Here is a 7744-nt window from a genome sequence, read left to right as displayed (position 1 = left end):
GAAAGCCTGTCCTCATATAAGAGAATCTTAACTTGAGACATAGAATCATGTCTCCTGCCTGATTTTCTAATCAGGAACCAGAGTTCTGACTTTGGTTTGCTGTTCCAATCCCTTCCTCTATTTCCAGGACTCTTCTTTCAGGATCTTGACAGGGGAGCTTGGAAGCTCAGCCAAACATTGTTCCTACTTCAAGGAATTAAAGTGGATGCCTTGGCCCACAGAATCTAGCCTAACTTTCATAATGGAACCTTAAATGGAGGAGTTAGCACATGGTAACTAGACTAAAAAAAACTAGAGAAAAAAAAAGTCGATAGAAGTCCATGGCCTCTGCCCAGCTCAGGGGAAGTACAGTGGTTGTTTGAAAACATGACAGCATGCCTCTCTCATTTTTAAGGTAAATTCGAGTGGAAAATGTTTCCCCCACACTCAAGCCTGGTGCATTCTAAGACGTAGAGTGAAAACCTAAGCCCACAGCAACAAGGCTAGTCACCTGGTAGACACACGATTCCCGCTTGGTCTTCCTTGACTCCCACGTGAATCCCGCGAGGTGTTCATGTGACCGCCATGTGATTCCCTAGTGATTGCTATATGATTTTCAGGTGAATTCCATCCTAGTCCTCATTCCTTATCCTCAACCAAGTGTTTTCAAAACATGTCTCATAAACTGCTTCAATTTCAATATTTCACTTTTGATGCATTGGCCGTTAAGGAATTCCCTCTTGACAGTAGTGGCCTAAGGTCCACATCCAAGAATACGACAGGAGTCATACTTGAAGCTGTGAGAGTTATGCTCACAATGACTCAGCATTTTTGCTACAATGTAACAGAATGGGGGCTGTTGTTTCCACTGCTCTAAAGTAGCTTCCTCAAGCAGACTCAGCCTTGAAATTTCAATGCGGTTAATGTGCGGCTGCTGCCCCCACTGCCATGAAACAGGTTTCCTGACAACAGACAAAACCAGAGGCAAATTAATGATTATTGTCCGGCTGCATATACTGTTACTGTCAAGCAAGTTTTGTAATGTTGACATAACATTCCATTAGAGGTCAGTGAAGAGGCTGTCTCAGCTACCTTCTGTTACACACAGACAAATGTTTTCTCTGTTTTATGTGAATCTTATCAAGTGATATGCACTCGTCATTCCAAAGGGAGCACTGCGTCATCCCCATCTGTCACATGATCTCCCATGTTTCATATAGGCCAATCTCTTGATGAGCACCTGATTCCCACGGAGAGGTCATGTGATCCTGTCGTGACTCCTGTAGGGCCATGCTCCAGCAGGGCCAGCAGTTGATCCTGCCACACCTAGGCCTACTAGTGCAGGTATTAGGATAGGTGCCCTCTTTATAATGTGATGGTCTATGTACTGGAAATGTTCGCGGCCTCCTTCCCCAGCGTAGAAATATTTGAGGGATAACATGAACTAGTACCCAGAAGCTATATGTCCCCTGAGACTAGTAGTTGGAACTGATATAGGAAATTAGACCGGTATTACAGGCAAACTAGGTGCCTTGTGGGGCAACTAAGTAAAACGGAGGAGTAGTGTCTATGGGAGTGATGCTGTCACAATTCTGGGCATAGGGTGAAGTGTTTAAGGGATAGCTAGTAGAGTGGATACAAGTGCCCTGGCCTTGTAAGTCTCCCAGAGTGAGCTTTGCCAGGCTGCCCGAGGATGGCACATAGATCTACATTGAAAATAGGTTGGCTAGAGGTATTCACTATGGAAATAGGAACGCCCATCTTGGTTCTAGTTAACTCCCATCTATACACTTGGGGCCGGTGAGGATTGCTGGAGTGACAGTGAGTGACACGTAGGAAGATAGAGACAATTAAGATGGTCCAGTCCGAACCCTTGAAAGTCTTATCTTTAGTGGGTCCTCTGACCAACGCAGGGTCCATTGTTCCAACGTCTGTGGTGGATGCACAACCTTGATCCTAGTATGGTGAATCTGATGACGGCGCCCAGCTACCTTGACCGTGGTGGGTGTTGTGAGGATGACAGAGAAAGGTCCGTCCCAGCGGGACTCAAGAGAAGCAGGCTGTACTTTCTTCACCCAGATCCAATCACCTGAAGCGTGGTTGTGTGGCTGGACTGGATGCTGAGCAGTTGTTCTGGTGGCAGAGACCAGTTGGTGGGTCTCCTGCTGTGCGAGATGGAGGGCCTGCAAAGACTTAAGCAGTGAAAAATTATGTTAGCTTTTCTTTCCATAACTTGGGGAGGTCTTGCCCTAACTTGGGGAGGAGAGGAGGGAGTCTTCCAAACGTTATTTTATAAGGCATGATTCCCTTACAATAGGGTGTGCACCGTGCCCTTAACAGGGCAAAGGGGAGGAGGCTCACCCAGTTTTCTCCAGTTTCCAGCTTGAACTTAGTTAAGGTTTCTTTCAAGGTTCTATTCATTCTTTCTACTTGCCCTGAACTCTGCGGCCTGTAAATGCAATGCAGTTTCTAATTGATCCTTAACACCTTTGCTAGAGATTGGCTGGTCTGCCACGTAGTTCAATCTTTTGGAGAGGTATGCAACAGGTCGCTTCCAGGATCCTAGGGTCTGTGTCAGGACTCCTTTCGCGCACCTTGGTAACAAAGAGCTGGAATGGCTTTTCCAGGTTAGGCAGGGCTAATGCAGGGGCTGTGGTTAGGGCTGCCTTCAGGGCTTCAAATGCCTTCCTTTCTTCCTTTCCTCAGGCTAGGTCTTCTCCTTTCCCTCCGGTACTGGTGTACAGGGGCTTAGCTATTTCTGCAAACCCCGGAATCCAAAGCCTGCAGTAACCTACTGCTCCCAGGAACTCTCGAACCTGTCTCTTGGTGCATGGCTGGGGTATCCTCAGAATAGCCTCGATCCTACTAGAGGACAGGGCCCTTTGGATTGGCTCTTTGCATGGTTGCAAGCAGGACCTTGGTCATCTTCTTGGTCTGTGCTACATCTACCTCATCTATATTGTTGAATACTCATTGAGCTATCTCGACCAATTCAGACAGGTTCTTTCCTTCAAACCCTTCCATCTTCTGCAGTTTCTTTCTAATATCTGGGGCCAACTGACTGACAAAGGCTAAATTTACAACCCTCCTATTATTAGAGTCCTCTGGGTCAACAGAGGTATATAACCGGTATGACTCTAAAAGTCATTCCAGGAGCGCCGCCGGTGATTCATCCTTAGCTTGGATGACCTCGCTTACCTTAGATAAGTTAATGGGTCGTTAGGCAGCAGACCTGAGGCCCTGGAGCAGAAGCTGGCGATACCGTTGAAAGCCTCCTTACCTTGGTCGGTGTTGGGGTCCCAAGGCAGACGGGTGTTCGGGAAAACATGCTGGATGCAGGCCGGATTGGAGGAAGGCTGCCCGTTGGGCTCTAATATCATCTTTGCAGCCTCCCTCAGGATTCATTCCCGCTCCTCTGAGGTAAACAGGACCTGGAGAAGTTGCTGACAATCTTCCCAAGTCGGCTGGTGGGTAAAGAAAATAGTCTCTAGGAGAGAGATTAATCTCTGGGGTTTCTCTGAGAATGAAGCGTTCTGGTGTTTCCCATTGTATAAATCGCTAGTGGAGAAAGGGACATAGAACACGAATGGCCTCTGGGTTTCTCCCCTAACCGGGGGTGCCAATTGCCGGAGCGGGGCCAGGACTGCTGCCTGGTTTGAGGAATCAGGAGCAGGGTCAGGGTCTTGTGGGGGCCGATACACAGCTCCAGTGTGGGTATGGGGAGGGCTCCAGAGAGGTTCTGCCTCCTGGTTGGACGGAGACAGAAACAGATTACGAGGGAAGTAAGGGGGAGGAGTAGTGATCGCGGGGTCCTCAGGGAGTTCCTGTAAGACAGGGTAAAGAGAATTAGGTGCCTGTCTGGATGGTTTCTCCTTTTACCCCTTCAGTGCTGAGAGAAGGATAGGCTTGTGAGTCGCCCTTGACTCTTGACCACAGCGGCAGCCCTTCAAGTATCAGAAATAATATCGACTGGTGCCTGGAGATATCACCTCCCTGTAACTGGAGAATTTCCACTTTTACAAAATGATGTAGACTGGAGAACCGGGCCTATGACACAAAGCCAGTCTCTTCATAACACTAAAGCCACCAAGCCTGTCTTCCTGAAAATTAGTAGATTGGAGACCTTAAACCATAAGGCCAGGCTTTCCTGTAGTATCAATATTTTTCTTGCAGAACAAGAACCTTGGATCTAGGCCTGGAATTTCTGTTAGGAGGGAGAGTGGTGACATTGGCTTTCAGTTCCAATCCCTTCACCTCTTCCAGGAGGTAGAGCTGAGACTTTAGCCCACAGCATTTCTTCTGTCTTTTCCTAAGAGAGACTGAAGTGGTGCCCTGGGCCCATGGTTCCAAGGCTGTTCTCCCTTTACAAATGTTGAGTGGTGTCCTAGTCCCAGAGCAACAAGCCTGTCTTTATGCAAGGGAAATGAGAATGGAGACTTACGCCTGTGATACCAAGCATCCCCTCACAGGAACTAGAGTGCAGGCCCAGACTCCCAATGTCAAGACCATCTAATTTATAACAGACTAGACGAAACAACTACTCACACTACCCCTGAATCCATAAGGAACAACCCAGGTCGCTCTGACTTTGTGAGGCAAACCCTTGTGAGTGGTTCAAAGGCAAATGCCAGTAGTGTGAGATGAGAAGGGGGTTTGGAGGGCGAAAGGGGCCTAGGGGTTTGACTGTACGGTGATGGGTGATACGGAGTCCTCCTGCCCATAGCTTACTGAAAAGGAATGCTCTAATTTCAAGGTCGGCCCCTAGAAAGGCAGGTCATCTCGGAAAACTGTGTTCCTACAATTACTTGAAATTCACCAAAATGTTGTGAGTGAAAGGGGAAGATAAAGCCTGAGGTAACCTCAGAGCAGTTATGTTACCCACTACTTACAAATATAATTAATGGAGTTTAAAACATAAAAGCCAGTATTTCTGAAAGGGGACATATGTATCTAGAAGCCCTTTGTGAAAAAAGTTAATGCAATGGATTGAATGCTTAATCCTAAAATTTATAACAGCTAACACAGTGTGAGTATCAGAGGGAAACATAGTTCTCATTCTCTAAAATTATCAACTGTGAAACAATTCCACTTATTCAACAAATCTTTCAAATATCCTTGTGTTAAAGTTTGCATTTAGGCATTTGAGAAAATTGATTAAGATGACAATGTAATATTTGATTCTTCCAGATTCCTCCATCATTACAAACAGACAGAGATTTGGATAGCCAAATATTGGGAGACAGTGTACCTTGGGCCTTTTGTTGTTCTATACATCTTGCTGAATGTGCCAAAGCGGCAATGCCCTGACCAATTTTTACCTGGGACATAGGACTATCTATGCAGCTGGCAATTATGAAAAATGAGATAATAGTTGCAGGACTGTATCACATAGTCCAGCAATTTTCTTGATCTCTCTTTGACAAAGACTTGATATTGCTTGCTATCACAGTGGTAGAATCTCTACATTTAGAATTCTTTTGTGCTGTACTTCACTCATGAGCAGGTTTTATCTGGCCTTACAATTTGCCTATGAAATTTGGGGCTTACAGAGAGCTGCATCATATGCTGAATACTATGCTGATAAACCTGATACACCTACTAGTTTTTTTTTCTGGCCAGGTATCTTTTGTCTTTTCTCAAGAACTATGAACCTTTACTGACCTAAATTATTGATCTGTATAGTAATTTCTGTGGAAGTTCTCCTGCTTTTAGGTCTCCTACTGACTTACAAACTTTTTTAAGTAGGAAAACATAGCATTAAACCAAAACTCCACAGATAATATCTACAATTAAATAAAGCAGTAACGTAAGTTCCAAATCACAGAATGTGAGTGGTTGTGGAAAACAACTGACATAAACCAAATCTTGACAATATCAGCAAGTATAATGACAACTATTTTTAAGGATGTTCAGGGAAGAATAAGGATTTCTGTTGGTCATGAGAGCCAGTGAACCTCAATGTTGTCCAGCTGCATAAAATGAAAAATTTACTAAGCAGTTGCAGCACAAAAGTCTGCACTAAAGAGAAAACACTGAGAGCAGAATATAAATTGTCCAGGACAGACACAATAGGGCAAAAAAGAAAAAAAAAAAAGAAAAGGAAATTTCTCCAATTAAAGTGGGAGTACAGGAAAAAGTAAGTGGATTTCAAAAATGAAAGGATATATATTTTGAACAATATAAAAAATGATAAAACAGATATTCTAGAGCTGTGAAATAGAAAAGCTATCCTAGCGCACCTTCCTTCTTTAAGAGCATGTAAAGGCTAATTTTATTTAAACATAAACAATAGAAAAGGATCATGATCAAAGTGACAAAGCAAAAAGAGAATAGCAAGCAAAATAATGGCCCTAAGAATGAAGCCATTTTTAAAAAAGATAAAAATTGCACCTTTGTATTTTGAAACAAACTAACTTATTTAAAAAAGAGAAGCTATGAGAAACACACATCAGAATTAGAAAAAAATCATAAATAAAAATGTTAAATCTAACTGCATGAATAAAAATGTTAAACAGATTAGACAGAAAGTAATATAAAGGATAGAAGATTCATCAATTATATGATAAGCATCTCCTAAGATGAAAAACAAATTAAGAATACAGAAAAAATAATAAAATATAGAATTCAAGAAAAGTTTCCTGAAATAATACTTGAGTGGACACATCATATATAAGCAGAAAATGACTCAGAATAGCCAATATGGAGGTTTGTTAAATAAATTATTGGACTTTAAAATAAAAGTTAACTCTTTGAAAACTCCAAATAAGTTCAGCACCCATTTAAAAAGAAAACCAGTTTGTAGTTACACCTTTTGACAGTAATGCCTCACAGAAAAAGAAAATGGAGTAATATATTTAAGTCAAAGAAAAAAATATGGGTCAAGTCTCATATAAAATATCTAGCCAAATTTATGTTCAATTAAAAGGGCCTCAGATAAACTCTAAGTAATGCGTACGAACGTAGGAAATGCTGATCCTATGAGCCTGCTCTGAGGAATCTTCTAGAGCACAAGATACAAATAACTATATGACTGATTATATCAACAATATTAACAGTGAAAAAACAATGTTACTTTAATTTAGATGTGCGGGAAAGGTAGAGATGAAGCAGAAGCATTGCTCACAGTAGAAAATATACAAACAATAGCCAAAAGAAAATTAAAAACAATGCGGAGTCTATTACGTAAAGTAAAAGTAAGGATTAGAACAAGAGTTAGCAAACTACAGTCCCTTGGTCAAGTCCGGCCCATGCTTGTTTTAGTAAGTAAAATTTTATTGGAATACAGTCACATCCATTTGTTTACCTATTGGAGTACAGCCCACTCTTTTGTTTGCATATTGTCTCTTTCTCCTTTCAAACTACAACAGCAGAGTTGAGTACTTTCAACAGAATCTTAGATGGCTCATAAAACCAAATCTATTTATCTCAGTACTCACATTTGGAGTATGAAAGGGAATCAACTTATTATTTTGAAGTCCAGTGACTTAAAGGAAAGAAACATACTTTTTCCGTCTTTACTATGGGAGCAGGACCTCTGGGTAACCAATTATTTGATATGGAGAGGTTCTTCTTTATAGAAATATTTTAGATAATACAGGTCTTGGATGGTATAGAACAGTGGGAAGAGATTCCTAGAAGGCAATAATTGTGACTAAAAGCTGAAAGTAGGACGTATTAGTTTTGAAGAAATGTCATGAAAATGTTCCTGTATAAGGAGGAGAATGCTTCCAGAATCGAATGTTTAATGTTTCCTGGGCAGGGGCGG

Source organism: Pteropus alecto, unplaced genomic scaffold, assembly GCF_000325575.1.
Source record: "Pteropus alecto unplaced genomic scaffold, ASM32557v1 scaffold129, whole genome shotgun sequence".
Lineage (NCBI taxonomy): Eukaryota > Metazoa > Chordata > Mammalia > Chiroptera > Pteropodidae > Pteropus > Pteropus alecto.
Note: the sequence above shows the minus strand (reverse complement) of the source record.